The 17,045-nt window shown below is 46.3% G+C and overlaps 1 protein-coding gene across 40 annotated transcripts in view; it reads left to right on the forward strand.

The window, feature by feature from the left end:
• FHOD3 (formin homology 2 domain containing 3) overlaps positions 1–17,045 on the forward strand; it is a 455,074-nt gene that overhangs the window by 214,978 nt on the left and 223,051 nt on the right. The gene's annotated exons all lie outside the window — the stretch shown is intronic.

Raw genomic sequence — 17,045 nt, forward strand, 5'->3', positions numbered from 1 at the left:
CCATCCCAGAAAAACTTAAAAAAATTTGTGTTTTGGCATTTCAGAAAAAACGAGGAGAGCAGAGGTTGGGTTCAGACTATAGATGGAGGAAGGTATGGGGGGTCAACCTGGACCCAAGGTGAGGAGGTAGGAGCAGAAGCGGGGAGCTGCTTCCTTCCTGAATGGAGGTCAGGTCCTTTGCTGCCGTGTTTTCCACTGTCAGGCCTGGCCTGACTCTCCTCTGCCCACTTACAGTGGTCCTGGGGCCCACCTGACTGACTTGGAAGGAACTTTCTCTCTCTTGCATCTTGTTGGGAGCTTTCTGTCCTCGGTCAGGGATCAGTCATGGCAGCTGCATGGCCAGGCTTTGGTGTGGATGACACAACTGCACAAGTGTCCCGGTGGTGTCTATCGCCAGCCCCAGGGGGTAAAGGTCAGTGTCTAGGATGGAGTCCTTCCTCACCTGATCTCTCTCTTCTTGCTGAGTCGATGTGACAGGGGGCTATTCCCAGTAGGAAATCATGTTGGCCAGCACAAATTGGCAGCCCATGAGGCCACAGTGAATCTTCAGGTATTTTGTTTGCCTAATCTAGTATGTTAAAAAATTTTAGAATAATTATGAACATTTACAAATTGGGAGATTTGACATAAAAATATGGATTCTGGCTTCTCTTGAAAAACTGAATGCTTGAGCCAGCACAGGGCCCTCATTGCTGCATGGCCAGAATTAGCTAGAATTGGAAGAAGCTGCTCCCTTTACATGGGGCACGTGGGCTCTGTTTACCACAGTCCCCAACCCTCCCTTTTGTATCACCCCTGGGCTGTTCCACTTATTTTGTTGCCTCTGTGCCCCATAGGCATGTAAGTTTGAGACCTCTAACTAATGACATCACAATCTGTAAAATGAGAGTTACAGTTATCCGAAGTAGAAGAGCCTGGCTTTATTATAGCTTACATAAGTTGCAGTGTCATTGCTACTTTGCAAACTTCGTTCTCAATTCCAACATGAGTAATTTTTTTATCCCCCAACACCTGGCATTTCTCAAAATTTGTAAAGCTCAGCACTGCCTTCTGCTTCCTCCCAAACACAAGCCCTTACATGATTATCTAAGGATAGAAATCCTGTCACCACACAGACAATGGTGTCTTATAGTCTGAATAGCCAAGTTTGGGAAACAGAGGCTGGGAGTAGGCAGGGCCACCGACTGAGGTTGAGTGTGTTGGCAAGAAGATTGCTGTTGGAAACTTGCTACTCTAGTTGAACTTATATGGTGATAACAGTGAGCCTTTCATCTCAATCCTAAATCGTGTGCCTCAGAATCTACTGCAGAAGTCCGTATCGTCCGCTTGTCAAAGGAGCAGTCCAGGTGGGTCCCAGAGATGAGAGTGTCGGAGTGTCAAGGCCAGGGGAATAAAGGTGGCCTGGGATGGACATGCCTAAAGGAAAACTGTGTAAAAACTGAGTGATGTAAATATTTTTCTTAAACCGGAAGTAGCTTTTATTGTTTGTTCTTATTGTGTAATTTGTGAGCACACAGTTGTCTAAAAAGCAATCAGCATGAAGAGGAGAAACATAAAACATCACCCATAATCCCACTAAACAAAGACCAAGACCATTTTCTATACACACATACGCATGCTTGCTTTGCACATGCCTTTTATAAAAATGAAATGTCCTTAGATATGTTGCCAGCTGTGTCTCCTGGAAGGGAATGGTTTGAAAGCATGGATCTTAGAAGCTGGCTGTGTGACATCTCTTTGACCTTGGCACAATTATCTAACTTCTTTAAACTGCAGCTTCCTCACCTGTAGAAGGGAGATAATACCTATTTTATGGGGGTGTTGTGAGGATTAAAAGGCTCATAGAAAGGTCTAAATAAAGGACTGAATTGTAGCTATGACATTTATTATCAATAATAAGCAATGATATCAATGCAGTAAGCACCTGCTATGGGCTGAATTGTGCACTTCCAAAATTTATGTATTGAAGTCCCAACCCCCGATATCTCAGAATATGACTGTATTTGAACATAGGGCCTTTAAAGAGGTAATTAAGTTAAAATTAGTTCATTGGACCCTGATCCAGTATGACTGGTGGGCTTATGAGAAGAGGAGATTAAGACACAGACCCGTAAAGGGGGAGACGGTGTCAGACCCAGGGAGAAGACAGCCACCTACAAGCCAAGGTGAGAGGCCTCCGAGGAAACCAACCCTGCCGACTTTGGTCTCAGACTCACAGCCTCCAGAACGGTGAGAAATAAATATCTGTTGCTTATGCCCCTTAGTCTGTGATATTTGTTACCACAGCACAAGCAGACTGATACACCATCCTTGCGTAAAACTCTCTGGGAGTTATTCAGGTGTTACCTAGGGTGAAAGTGCTGGGGATAAAGTTGTTGGGTTAGAAGCTATGTACATTTTCGTCTCGTTTTGGACTGAATAACTGCCCTCCAGAAAGAAAGTGTGAATTTATGTTCCCACCCGTGTTCTCCATTTCTGCTCATTTATCCCAGGCCTGAGGTGATCATCCTTTGTAATCTTTGTCATTCCTGGTGATTAGGGCACACTTATTCCTAACGATGAACTTTACCATCATTTTTAGAAAGTGGTTTGTAATTATGGTTGTCATTGTGTTAAATTTGTCAATTAACTTGGGAAGAATTGACATCTTAATTTGAAAATTCAAAACTATTGCCTACATGCCCTTTGTGTCCTGGGACAAATCCTTTTCAAGAATGTGTTCTCCATCTAATTCTTGTGTGCAATGTCTTTTCCTCCTCTTTTGTTACAGAATTTTATGCATGTTCCCCCATGATGTTTTTGTATTCATTTTTTCTTGTTTCTTCATTTTTAAATTGGGCCTGATATTTACCGTTTGATGGAGAAGATTCTCTTGGGTCCTTTTCCTCTAAATTTTGTAAATTTCGTTTGAGGCTGTCATCTCCTGAGAAGCATCTTTCTTACCCTCCTTGGGTGTGTTTGGCTTCAATCAGGGAATGCTGTGTGCATTGAGGCCTGGGTTTCTCAGATGTGGGAAGCACTTGGAGAAGACAGTGAGGGAGAGTTAGCATCCTCTTCCTCTGTGTTTCCATGTTTGAAACCCTTCCTTTTGTACTTGGACTAGCAGCATTCCTGCTGGAGACGTGGTCTGTCTCTTCGGGGCATTCACCAGTGGTGATATGTGGGCTGGGGATGGCTGGAGCTCTGGGCCACTCATAGCTGGAGACATGGTTTCCGCATTTTGTTTGTTCCTTTGTTTTTTCTTTACCCCTGTAGTTGTCGCAACCTCTGCTTTTGGTGTCTCATGTTTTCTGTGCCCTGGCTGTGCCTGACCTCCGCCTGACCTTTCTGCTTACCCACTTGGCATGCTGTTGGGGATGTAGCCTCCAGGTTGAACCAGCCACAGACCTGCGGAGGAGTTTGTCAGAGGCAGGAAAGCCACAGCCCGCCCTGCTTGGGGAGGGAGGCCAAGTCACTCTTGCTGCTCCTGTTGGTGTGTGGTGACAGAAATGGTACCCCTGAGTGCTCTGAGTGTCCCATCTGTGGCCCCATCTTGCCACCCTCTCCATCCCCGCCCTGTATCAGGGCTGCACCCCTCTTAAAAAACTGGGTCAGAGAATAGCTGAGAGCTGCACTTGTGTCCTTCCCCTTCCAGCCCATTCGGGCACAGGGGCAAAAAATGGGCTCACATTGGGACAGTTCACATCCTCCCATGGCCTGCCCAGACCATGGGGTACTGTGGACTTGCCCAACTCTTCTCCATGACTTTCTGCAACAATGCATTTCCTAGGAGAGGGAGTTGGATGCTGTGCGTGATGTTACCCTGGGACCTGCTGCAGTCTCTGGTGTGTCTAGATAGACCTCTCAAGTTTAGTGGTGTATGGTTGGTTACCCCTAGCCTTGGGGCTCGTGGAATCTTTTCTCTACTTGTATTTCTCATTGATCGTCTGGGTAGATTGCTAGGAAGGTGGTTCTGAGGCTCCTTGTTGTGATGCTGTTTTTTCTGGAAGAGCGAAATTATTGAATCATCATTGCTTGTGGTCTGTGTCCTGACACACCCTCGGTCTGTGGTGCTGCGCACAGGGATGCAGCAGATCGGGTGGGTGAGGGGGCTCCTGCCAAAGGAGGCAAGGGGAGGCTGGGTCCTGACCTTTGATGGGACACAGTGCCCTTTGTTTTTCCTCTGGGTTCTCAGGTGAGAGAGGAAGTGCTGGGAGAGACCGCAGGTGAGGCGGTGACGTGCACGACCCTAAACCCCTCTTCACCTTTGGCAGCAAGTCAGACATTTGCCTTCAGTTTTCTAACTCTAAGAGGGTGCTTCCAGCTTTAAACATGGTTTTCATTTTCCCTCTCACTCCTTTCCAAAGTATTTTTTCCCCTGTCATTAGAGAAAGCCTGTCTCTTGGTCACTTTCCTTTATGATTAATAAATCTTTTCTTTCAAGTTTTAATTTTCCTAAAGGAAAAATCAACTATTAATACTACTGAATACAGCAAACATTAAATAGTAACAGAAACACTTCATGTAGAGCAGCCCTTATAAAGCGATACACAGCTAGGTCTACCTGACAAGCATTGTCTCCAGCCTGGAGCATCATTAGGCAAATCATATGAAATTGCTGACAGGTGACCATTTTTACCTGTAGAAATGGCAAAGTGGAATGGTTTAACTTAACATTATTATCATAATTTAATCTTAACTCGTTCCTAGACTGATTCGATGCTTCTTTAAAATTCACCTTGCATTCTGTATAAAGCCACAGGCTTCTAGAAATTCAGGCCAGTTTGCAGACCATCTCCCCCCCTCGCCCCCCCAAAAAACTTGCAGTTTTGTGCACTCGTGCCTCTGAGTGCTTCAACTTAAAGAGCCATTCTTGTCACAGTCTTGGCCAGAGATTTCTCCAGAATTTTTATCTCCATTAGAAGTCTCCATCTTCTTCTTTTTATCTAAGATGAGAAGGAAGAAAGAAAAACAGAGTTATTTGGGCATTCATGTGTGTGGAATTTTCCATGACCAAATTGCATTGCTGTTCATCAGGAATTTTTCCACTTTATTCATTCCGAAGATGTGCCTTCTCACTTTGTCCTTCTCTCCTTGCTCAGTAGACTTTTCCAGAGGAACTACTGACTGGGTGTACCTTGAATCGCAATTGTTGTTTCCTTGGCTATAACTTTATCTAACATGTGGTCTTCTTTTATAGGGCTTCTACTTACAAATCCAGGCTTATAATAAAACGTAATGTCTTAAGCAAATTTTTAACCTAGCCCCAAACATGGATTAAAATTATTTTCTTATCTGGCACTTGCTGGGGAAATTTCAGTTGCTGTGTTCAAGATTTCTGCTTTATGGAGTTTTGAGGGCTCTTGGTAGGTTGGGCCAGCCCCCCCAGCAGGATGCTGCTCTTTTTCCTGACACCATGACTTGCCCTGCCATTGATGTACATAAAGTCCCCAGCCTAGGTCATTCTGCATTACCCTAGACCTGTGGAGTCAGCTGTGTCCTTGGTATTCCTAATGCCCCATGTCCAAACCGTAATTCATCTTCACACTGCAGTCAGCGCCTGCTCGGCTCCGTTCACCATCTTGGTGAAGAGCATAGCCATCCATCAAGTTCAAGTCAGCTTCCTGGAGGCCTCCTAGAGCCCTCTCTCTCACTCTCTCTAGTCATCAACTAGCAAATTTGGGCTTCTCTACTCCTCACTCCCTTTCAAATTCTTGCATCTCTTTTTGTTCCCAGTTCCAGTTTCTGAGTTCTGAGACCATCATTTGCTTCTTCTTAATCTGCTCTGACCAGCTCCTAATAGTCCCTCTGCTTTCATTCCTGCCTCCTCTTGGTTCATTTCACACCCTGTTTCCTGGGTAGACCTTCTGTAGTGCTGATGTGTTCTCCTCAGTCCTTGGTGTGAATTTATCACTGGCTCCTTTCATCCTCAGGATGGAGTCCTGGCCCTTCCATGGGATGGTGATAACTTTGGTCCTGCCCTAGTATATCTGTCCAGTCTTGTCCTTGTTGTATTTGTCCAGTTCACTTCAGGCCTCTCCCTGACCCCAGCATCTGCCTGCAAGGCCCTTCTTCACCTGGTTCACACTTTATTGCTTGCTTCCTGCTCATCCTCAGGATGAAGCTCAAATACAATATCCTGCAGGAGATCTTCCATTTCCCCTTGGTATTTTGGCCCTCTGTGCATGCACTGGTCTTGACCCTTATCTCACTGATGATAAATACTTCTTGAGTGTACACTATGGGCCAGAGACCCTAGGCTAATTCCCTGCACCATACTCGGCTGCATGCATGTCAGTTTGCATCCTTGATGCCAGGCACATTTTAGGAGCTCAATGAAAACTGGCTGAAGGATAGAATAGAGGAGTGATAGAATGTCTGCGGGGAAGGGAACTCACGACTCCTGAGGAAGTTGCTGATTTGTTCTAAGAATTTGAGAGAGACTGCATTTGCTAATCTGAAGCTTTAGCTCACCAGATCTTCTGGTTTCTGAAGCACTGTTTCACAAGTTGATTTGTCTTTGTTGTTTAGAAAAACTGCCAAATTATGGAATTTTGTTTTTGATAATTTTGCTGGTTCAGTAGATTGAGATAGTATATATCTTGATTTTAAATGTCATAATTTCTGTGGATAAAATACACGCAAATGTGGACAATACTGTATAACTTCTTTTGTATCTCAAAAAGTTATTTACCTGCCTCTGAAACAGATATCCTATTAATTCTGTCGTGGCATGATTAGTGTCGTTGTGGCCTTTCTGGCCCCAGCTCTAGCATGCTCCCTGGTGCCTCATGGATATTCAACAGATATTTAACGCAAAAGATTAAATTAATGAATGAATGGGAGGGGAGTGCCTGGAGCCATGCCGCAGAGCTCTGTTTTGGTCTTATTCAGTGTTTTATGACTGATCGTGGGTAAGTGCATACTTTGTACCAAGAACTGGGCATGCATGATCAGAGGATGTGAAATGGGGAGACAGCAGTAATATGGTAAATGATGAAGCCTGCTTGGGAGGGTGTTCATTTGATTTGGTTTTCAGTATCCTCATGATCTCAACCACGTTGTCCTTTGCTTCCTTTTCCCTACCTCTCCTTTCCCCAGCTCCTTAAAACTGGACTCCCCCAAAGCCACTCCTACGCAGGGTTGGCCTGACTCATTTCTGGAACCAGTTCCTGCAGGCGAATAGTACTCTGTGGCCCCCCGATGCACACACTCATCTCTGCCCCCAGTGCCTTCTTGGCTCAAGGATCCCTGAAACCTTACCAGGGCACCCTAATCATCCCAGAATTGGAGCTCTATTCCTTTTCCCTCCCAGGTAACCCTGTCCATCAGGCTGATCTTGAGCCTGCAAGGGTTTAAGTGGGGGATAAGTTTAGATGGAGTTAGATAAGTAAGGGTTTGTTTTTGGAGGAAGGGACAAAATTGTTGCTTTTAAAGGCAGATTAGGAGCAATGAGTAGGAGTTATAGGAAAGTGGTTTTTGCCTGAAGACAAGCTCCAAGAACAGACTTGGAAAATTAGTTTATTTCTCTTGCCAACATAAACTGATCAGTGGTGACTTTCTGGAGCATTCTGTTGATGATTCTGAAGCCACATCCAGCATCAGCAGGAAAGAGTGCCACAACTGATTAGTGTTGTCTGTCAACAGCCTGAGAGGTGGGGAGTGAGAGAAGGAATACTATATATGGTATTTTCTTATTCTGGGAAATATTAGCCATTTTCAGAATGTTTGTTGAGTTGGTTTCAGACAGGTGTGTGGCAATGAGTTTTCCAACCACAGAACATACTACTTTGCATCGGGAATGCTCCAACAGAGACCAGATGACCTCTTAGGGCTGGGATTGGTGCTACTGGATGACCTCTTACATCCCTTCCAGCTCTAAGATTCTGTGATTCTGAGTAAATATAAAAAGCAGCAGAGCTGTTTGACTCTCCCTTTTCTGCGTGCTCTGCACTTAGCTGCTTTAGGATCCCCAGGCTATCACCAAACATATATTGTCCTTTTTCAGCTTCAAAGAAGGCCATCTGATTACATGGCATAGGGCCCAGCCAAGTCATTGAAAAGGAAGGTGAACTGCCCTTAGTCACTAAGGTGCTAGAGTTCATATTGATCTGCAGAATTTCAAAGGGTTAGCAGGGTGAGTATTGGTTTATATCTAGGAATTCATGTGCACTTGGTGAGGTGAGGAACACAGGAGACGATGGTGGGTTTGCTGCTTCTCTAGAGCTTGAGGACTGGGAGCCAGGAGGGCTCACAGAAGCGCAATGGGGTCGGACTCATTGGTCAAACAAGGCAGAGCTGTAGAAGAAGGTTGGTAGCCATGAGGAGAGTCCCCACGGGGGAGAGCTGCCTCCCTTTGCTGCCTTCCTGACTTCCCTGGTGTCTGCTCCCACTTCCACGCTGATCCAAATTGTTTCTCTCCCTGTGTGCATCTTGCTACCCATTACACTTTCCAGAATCTCTTCCTGTCTTTTCCAGCTCCCCCAGGACTTAATTGGAGGGTTGCATAAAGATCGACCTCTCCCAAGTTCTAGATTTCATTGCTTTTTGTCAGTTTGTGGCCCCAATTTTTCTGTGGTTGGAGGCCTCAATAAATAAAGATAGGTTGACTGGTTCATTCATTCATTCGTGTGACTTGACTGCCTTATATGAGTCAGTCACTTTGGGGTCTAGTGTAGGGTAGCAAAGAATAATACAAGGTAAATAATTGCAAGTTGTGCTGTTTAGTCCAAGAATAAGGTTGCTAAGGAGAAAGAGCTTAAATTGAGTAGGGCAAGTGACATGCATACTGTGGTAGGCAGGATTCTAAAATGGCCTGAAAGATTCCTTCTTCCTCGTGTACACCCTGTATAATCCTCTCCCCTTGAGTGTGGACAAGACCTGTGAATATGGTGGGTGTGTGAATATCACAGAACTGTGATTAGGTTATATTATATGGCAAAGGTGAAATGATTTTGCAGATGTAATTAAGGTTCCAAATCAGTTGAGTTTGAGTCAGTTAAAAGGGAGATTATCCTGGGTAGGGTGGGCCTCAACAGGTGAACCCCTTAAAAGAGGGTCCAGAAGTCAGAGACTCGCTGTTGCTGACCTTGAAGAGGCAAGTTGCTATGAGGTCTACAGCTGCAAGGAAACAAATGCTGCCAACAACCACATAAGCTTGGAAGGGGACCCGAAGCCTCAGATGGGACCACAGCCTCGGCTGACACCTTGATTGCAGCCTTGTGAGACTCTGAGCAGAGGACCCAGCTAAGTTGTGCCTGGACTCCTGCTCCATGGAAAATGTGAGATAATAAATTTGTTTTAAGCTGCTAAGTTTGTGGCAATTGGTTATACAGCAATAGAAAACAAATACAGTTACATGCAAAGAATCGCAACACAAAGTCATCTGGACTTGCTCAAATCGGTACAAAATACTGTGTGACCTCACAGGAGGCTGAGAACTTTGGGAAGGGGTTAGGGGAAGGTTTCATGAGGTCAGAGACTTTTTATTTTCTTCCTGGGCTTTTTAGGCAACCACGTGCCTGCCATCCATTCAAACTGAATTCTCTTTGATGCCCCTGCTGCCTCCTGTGTGCTCCCCTCACACGGTCTGCTGACACCACTCACTCGGGTAGTGTTTGCTCCTCTGGGTCTCTCAATTGTTGTTGATGTCCATGCCCGTGCAGTTAAAGACTTCCCTGCTGCAAACAAATGAGTAACTAAAGGAGAAGGTGATTCAGAAGAAAATTCAGTGTTTCCAGGTTGCCAATGTCATGAGAGAACATGATGCTCTTATAAAGCTTGGGCTGAGTTGTAGGAAAAGAAGAGCAGTTGGTAAGTAGTCACTTGGATCATCTTGAGGTGATCTTGCTCATTAATTAGAGAGGGATAACTGGGGCCGTCTCGCTTCTCTTTAGAGATGATTTTTGCTCATCTTTCTCTGCATTCCCACCATTTACTCCTTCGCGTGTGCATGCATCCAGCACATGCCCTATGCAGAGAACTGCAGTGGGAGGGGAAGGGCTCCAGCCGAGGCCCCTCACCACAAGGAACTTGGCAGTGGCCTTAGGATAGGAGCCATTGAGTAAGGATGGATATACAGAAAAACATTGTATTAAGTTAGGTTTTGGATGAAAATCCTGAAATCCTGTTTTTTCTCTCAACTTTGCTTGCATCAGCATTATGTTTCCAAAGGTGGTTGATAAATTTTAAGTAGTTCAATCCTCCATCATCCATTCCAAAGACACAGGAAACTGTTTTTCAGTTATTCTTTGCTCAGTCGTTCAAGATGTTTGCTTTTCATAATTCAGCTTTTCTTTTTTTAGAGAATCAGCTTAATGTATCATATTTCATGGGAATTTCATAAAACATGAAATGTGGTACTCGAATCAACTATTCATTCTCATGTAGGCAAAACAGCACAAAGGTTTCTAGGCATTGTCAGGCTTGAAAATAAAGGAAATATGTAATTTTATGGTTTTGTTTTTGAATTCCACATGGATTACAAAGTCCCTTCTCTATCAGTTGAAGTCCTAATGTGAAAGGTGCTTGGAATCAAGAATGGCTGACCCTTTGGTAAGTTAGAGTTGAGATAGTGGTAACCTTCCAGACCCCTTAAGCACGGTCAGTTCCCCACCAGCTTGGACAAGCAGATATTCTGTGGATGCGGCATCTGGACGCCGTGGCACTGGGGAAGGGAACAGTGACTGACTGACTATTCTTCCAGTACCTCGTGGAGGGCTCCTAGGCACATTATTCAGCCTAAGACCCTTCTGACTGCTCCCCTGGGGAGATGTGTCTAGTCAACATGTGAGCAAGGTGGTTGCTGTTGCACTCTAACCCACAGGGGAGAGGCGTATCATCATCTGAATCATCTGGTCTAAATTAGATTTTCTGACTAGTCACGCACTGAGAAATAAGTATAATTTCTCATAAAAAGGGATTTATTCACAAGGTACTGCAAGTACGTTGTGAGCGTTCTCTCATCTGCCAAATCTTGAGAGATGGCAGCAATGCAACCTGTCTTGGAACCTAATGGACTCCTTGAATAAAATGACCAGTGCTTCTCTCTTTACTCCTTGTCTTTCTAGGCTTGTTGGTTGCGGGACACTGCAGGGGGAAATGGCTTGCGGCTATTTCTCCACATGTGGCTGACAGCAAGGGTGGTGGGCATGCAGGAGCTCCCTGAGCCCAGCGTCTCTGTTAGCTTCTGGTCTTCTCTCGCCTGTGTGCAGTGGTATCTCCTGAAGGTTATCATCATGAGCACCGTTTGGCCGCAGCATGTAGCCAGGGCACGTTTGGCTGCAGGGCACGTTCATTTACCTGGCATATGGCAGTGGAAGTGAGAAGATAAATATTTATGCCACCAAGGGGGTAAAACAGCCTTCACTCTCGCTCTGTGTTGGGTGTACATAATGCTGAGCTACATGGAATTGTCTAAATCTGTGCACTTGACCTCTTTGCGTGCTGACCCTTCTGCCTCCTCCTCCTCGGCTTACTGCATGCAGGGTTTCTCTTTACCCTTTGTGACGTCTTTCCTGTGACACTCTTCTTGTAACACCTTCTGGGGAGCCCTTCCTAAAATCCTCTGGGGTGTGATCTTCCCACTTCACAGAAGATATCCATAACCCTTTGTCCTCTTGTCCTTCCCCCTGACTAGGTGGGATCCTCCTTAAGGACGTGACACTCTTTCTTATTTGTACCTGGATCCCCCATGTCCTGCTCTGAGCAGGCCAGCACCTCATACAGTGCCTGGTGCTTGCTAGGCCCTTCAATAAAGGAATTAGCCAGCGACTATTGCCCAGAGGATGTCAGGGGAGAACAAATCCATGCAACAAGGATAAGGCAGGGAAGTCTTACAGTCAAAAGCTAGAAATGCAGACGGGAAGATCCATAAGAGAGGCACATGATCAGAGCCAAGGCCATGTCCATGCACATGTGGACCGTTAGATGGAATCTCGGCCTTCTTGGCTTGTCCTGTTCAGGCTGCCATACTACAAATGGGAACCTGAAATAATTAGCCCCATTCTGGGCATTTGGAATGGTTTTCTGGGAAGAGAGTGCTCTGCGTTCCTGATCAGAGCCCTGGGTTTCTCAGGAGTAGAGTCTGCCTTTCTGTTGCTCACTTCCTTTTTTCTGGTGCAGAGGGCACAGTGCTGAGAAATCCAAAGGAAATTGCAGAATATCCTGGCTCCTTCTCCCTTGGGGTTACAAGCACCCTAGCCTGAGTATCTGAGCTGGTGTCTCCTGTCTCTCTAGTTTTCCCTTTGAGGATCAGGTAGTATAGGAGGTTCACCCTTGAGGTCCCCGGGATGCTGGCTGATCTCATTTGCTCAGTATTTACGCAAAGCCAGTACCACGAGCACAGCTGAATGCCATTCGCTTTCTTTGTTAACTAGACTTCTTATGGTATTAACAGAAGAACATGGCTGTTTCGTCAGATTGTGCCATGAAGGTTTTGGGTTCTGAAAAGGTTGACTTCATTGCACAGCTTCTGCCCTTTTTGAAAGCTGGACTTGTGCCCATTACCTCACCTATTTCCACACCTGCTTCCGTGCCAGTGCAATGTGCCGAGTCCCCCTTCACCTCGCTTCTCACACACTCACTGCCCTGCTGATGGATTGGTGTCAGCTGGACAGAATGTCGCACACATAGTAGCTCCTTGTGCTCTCTGGGGGGGATTCTGACCCCAAGCAAACATCGCCATCATTTGCTATAAAGAGGACGTCTGCAGGCAGATTTCTCACTTGGAGTTTTATAAATAGATGTAGCTGTTGGTGATACTCAGGCTGGCTTTGGATACTGTTTCTCTAGATATAGCTAAATGCCAGAGTGCTTAGCTCTGAATATCCTATTGATAGCAAGTTCCTGTGGTTCTTCAGGAAATGTGGCAGCATTCAAGGACAGATGGGTTTAAATTCAAATTGCTTATCAGACTGATAGAATTTGACATGTGATTTTCTGTGTTATTTAGCTCACTGCTAGTATTATACAGTCAGGCAGTGGCCATGTCTTTTTCCAGTATATTCCTGATTCAGGTTTGAGAGTGGTCTATATCAGCCACGTTTTATTTCTAGGGGGAGAGAACCTTCACTGAATACGTACATCTTGCTTTCTGATTTTCCTTTTCAATACGAGCAACCAAAGAGATATAGGTTTGGGGCGGGGGGGATATTTTGTATCACATGTATTTAAAAGATGTAAAAACTCTGAGGCAGTCTGAAGCCAGAAAAGCCTGTGTAATTTGGAGTGGAAGACCCGTGTCCAACATTGGAAGTCGGGCCTCTGGCAAGGTTTCTTGCAGAACTCTCTGGCAACAGGCACCATGAGCATTGGCTGGATTCCAGGAGCATCGCTCTTGACCTTGAGAGCCTCTGCTCCTTGAGAGACACCAGCCCACCTGGCTGGGAGGTTGGGTTGTGTGGGGGTGGGAGACAGGAACTGTGTCCTACAATGTCTGTGCCTGTGTCCACCAATGGCATAGGGGCTCAAAGGTGCGTCTGCCAGGGCATGGCTGCCCCCACTGTGGGTGAGCGCTAGGATGGGGTGGAGCGGGGCAGAGGACAGAGGACTCAGGATCTTGAGGATGCCATATATTTAAGTTACAGGTAGAAGACTGACTATATTCTCATCTATTAATTACTTGCTTTGTCAGTCATAGTTGTAATTAAAATTATTTTGAAATATGTCAGACTTAGATAAAGGCATAAGGAGTAATAGAAATGAACTCGTATATGTGCCCACGGCTTAGCTTAAGATGAGAAGCCTCGTGGTACACAATTTGGCTTTTCCTGCCCACGCATAAAATAACACCTCCTCCCCATTCCGCTCTTCCTTGCTTCTTGCTGCTCTGTAGGGCACGATGTAGTCTATCATACAACTTGTGTTACTTGATGGTGGTTTCTTTTCTCTGTTCCCCCACTAGACAGGGGCTTCATCCATTGTGTTCAGTTGGGTGTCCAGATACCCAGAATGGCACCTCATTGCAGTCTTATGAGTGCTTGTTGAAAGGATGAGAGGACTTAACAAGATGAGATTCATCTGAGCTGCTAGCATGGCCCTGGTCTGTCCGTTTTCACTGCTGGATAGTAGCCATCGTATGAATGTATTGCGATGATTTATTGATGCTCAGATTGGTCCACATTTAGGTCATGTCCAATATTTTGGAACTGTAAACAATGCTAACATGCCCATTCTTGGTGTGTTTCCTTGTGTATATGTGTGGGTTTCTCTAGGGTGTACACAGAGGAGTGGAATTGCTGGGTCAAGGGAGTTTTTGTATTTTTTCTCTGACGTGCTGTGTATTTTCCGAGTCGGAACTGCTGCTGCTGAGCTCAGGCATCTTGCGTTCCCAGGGGGCTGCTCCTCAGTAGTTGGGGCTTTTATTCTGAGTCTTGTTCTCCCTGAGGCCCCTGCGGTGAGTGACCATGTGACTGAGATGGCTGCTGACCCTCGCCCTGGAGTCTTTGGGCTGGGGAGAGACTTTTCCTTGGCCCCTTTCCACTGGCCTCCAGGGCCTTGCCTCTGTGACCATGGCTGTCCTGGGGTAGTGTCCCGTCCCGTGGCTGGCCCGCCTGGACGCAGGATATTAGAGCCAGAAGTTGCCTTAGGGGCCTCCTGGTCGGCCTTCTCATTGCCCCCAGAGAGAAACTGAGGCCCAGAGAGCTGAAGTGACTTGCCTACAGCCTCGCAGCTGGAGAGTGGCTGAGCTGTGGATGTTACACAGCTGGTGCTTCCACATCGTTAACAGACCCCCAAGGATGGGCGCCAGTGGCTGCTGTCTCCACCTGTGCCTTCCTCGCACTTCCACATGTCTGTGGCTGACCTTGTCTAAGATGTGGCCCAGTATTCACAACCATCCTCACTCCTCCCCGTCGGTGATGAGTTTCTCCTTGGTGACCTTGCTTTCACACTTTGTCCCTTTGCCTTTTCTTTCAACCTTGACTCTTATTTCAGCTCTCATTGTCACTTCTGTGCTGTAACACTCTCCTTGTTGGGAGCCTCATCCCCCCCACTTCCTGGATCTCTGAAAAGCACTTCTCGTGTCATTAGGAGGGACAGAATGTCTCCAGGACTCATTTGCAACACCTCAGATTACATAAACTCCTTGGTTTAAAAGGAACCTGTTTGATAGCAAAAAAAAAAAATTGTGCCTTGAATATCCTGCTGATGCACCAAAACTTAGAGGAACAGGTTATAAACCTATGTAAGTCAGGAGAAAGTCTCCAAAATGGAAACCTCTGGGTTGACTCTTAATCTAGCTCCTGTCCCATGTCTTTAGCTTTCCACGGCCTGGCATCCACCCAAGTCTGATGCCCCAAACAAGAGTTGGTTGCCCATGGGCTGGCTCCTCCCAAGATTTCCCATGTGTGTCACAGGGTTGCCTGCCCTGTCAGCACCTCTGCATCCCCTTGATCCTTTCACCGTGTCTGCAGTAGGTCTCGTCTCCACCCCTTTTCCTCTGCTCTCATACCCACTCTCGGCCTTGTTGCCTGCTTGCTTCTGGAGAAATTCTCCCTACCATGTGGCTTTTATGATACCATTGGAGGAAAACCCTAAGTTCCTTCCATGCCCCAAATCGTGCTCCCTACTGTTATGGAGTTCTTCTCCATAAGTATGATTTGGAACATCAGTGAGGCTCTGTAATTTTAAGGCTTAAAGTATGCTAAAGTATGGAGTGTCTCATTTTCTCAGGTTTTCAGTGTACATAGAGCAGTGATTGCTACCATTCAGAAAGTCTTTAGTCGTGGTCTTCACATTTGCGAAACTCTGGAGTCCTCCTCCTCCCCCTCCCCCTCCCCCAGCCGCTTCCTTTTTGTCCCACTCTCCCTGGAAAAGAGAAGGCAGGTAAGGGGAGACCCCTACAGTGGTTTCTGCAGGCTCCTGGTGTGAGGATAACCAGCTGAGATGTCCTTGGGGTGGCATGGCTGGTTGAAGGAGCCGCTGCAGTCAGTGGTCTTGTTCTCAGCTTGGCAGAGGGTGCCTCGTGGTTTTTCTTCCCCACTAGAAATGCTTCTGAGAATCTCACCTGCTCCGCTCTTGGTGGGATACACGAAGCCAAAACTTCTCCAAGAACCTCTGTGAGTTGTCTTCAGATCCTCTCCCGCTTCCATTTGTGTGCAGAACCAGGGGCTTCCACGTGTTATTCCACAAATCCTGGGGTCCCTCAGAGACCCCACAGGACCCCACCCCCACCCAGAAGCAGGGAAAGCACCCCTACTTCAACCACAGAGCCTCCACTTTGATCTGTTTTATATTTCAGGCTTACTCTTAAGAGTTGTTTTAAAAAAGGTTCTGTTGCTAAAGCAACACAAAATATTTAAAGGTCAGAAATCATTGTTAGATGAGACAAAATTTCATCCTGTCATTCAAGGTCCTTCATAATGGCTCTCCACTGTGGAAGATCTTCTCACTGCCCCCAGCGTGATGCTTGCTTGGTGGGTAGTCTGCCCACCTGGGCTTCCCCCTTGTGTTGGTGGGGCTTTGTGAGGACCCCTGTCCCTCCCTGCCCCCCACCTGAAGCTGACTATACCCTCTGCACTGTCTTGTGACTTCTGCTGAAGTTTTTTCGTTTAGGATCTGGGCTCATGCCTATGGGACAAGGACTAGGTTCTGGAGGAGCAGTCGGTGTCCTTGCCCCCATCAGGGACCTCCTCCACACATTTCTCCATTTCAGGAGGCTGGACGCTGGCTTGAATATGGAAATGCTGTACACGTTTCCTGAAGCACCCCTCTGCCACCATGTCGCTGTTACTGTCTGGAACTACCCCGGAGTCCTGTGAGTTTAGTTTTCATGGCTACATGCTCCAGTGCCACAGGAATAGAGAAGGATTTGGGAAAAGATAAGTAAGAGAGAGAGAAGAGAGGAAAGCTATATCTTAGGTCCAGGTGTGGGGTTCAATTGTGTTACCAGCCGTAGAGAAAGAATCCAAGATGCTGTTCCATCACCTAATCTCATTCAGTCTGACATTGGCTCAAGAACGTTGCATCATCATCAGCCAGACTTGGATCCCTGAAGCGAGGAGGCAGTTCTCTGGAACAGGAGAGGATGAAGGTTCATGGTTGGATTGGGTGCAGTGGGTGGTACA

Source organism: Equus caballus, chromosome 8, assembly GCF_041296265.1.
Source record: "Equus caballus isolate H_3958 breed thoroughbred chromosome 8, TB-T2T, whole genome shotgun sequence".
Lineage (NCBI taxonomy): Eukaryota > Metazoa > Chordata > Mammalia > Perissodactyla > Equidae > Equus > Equus caballus.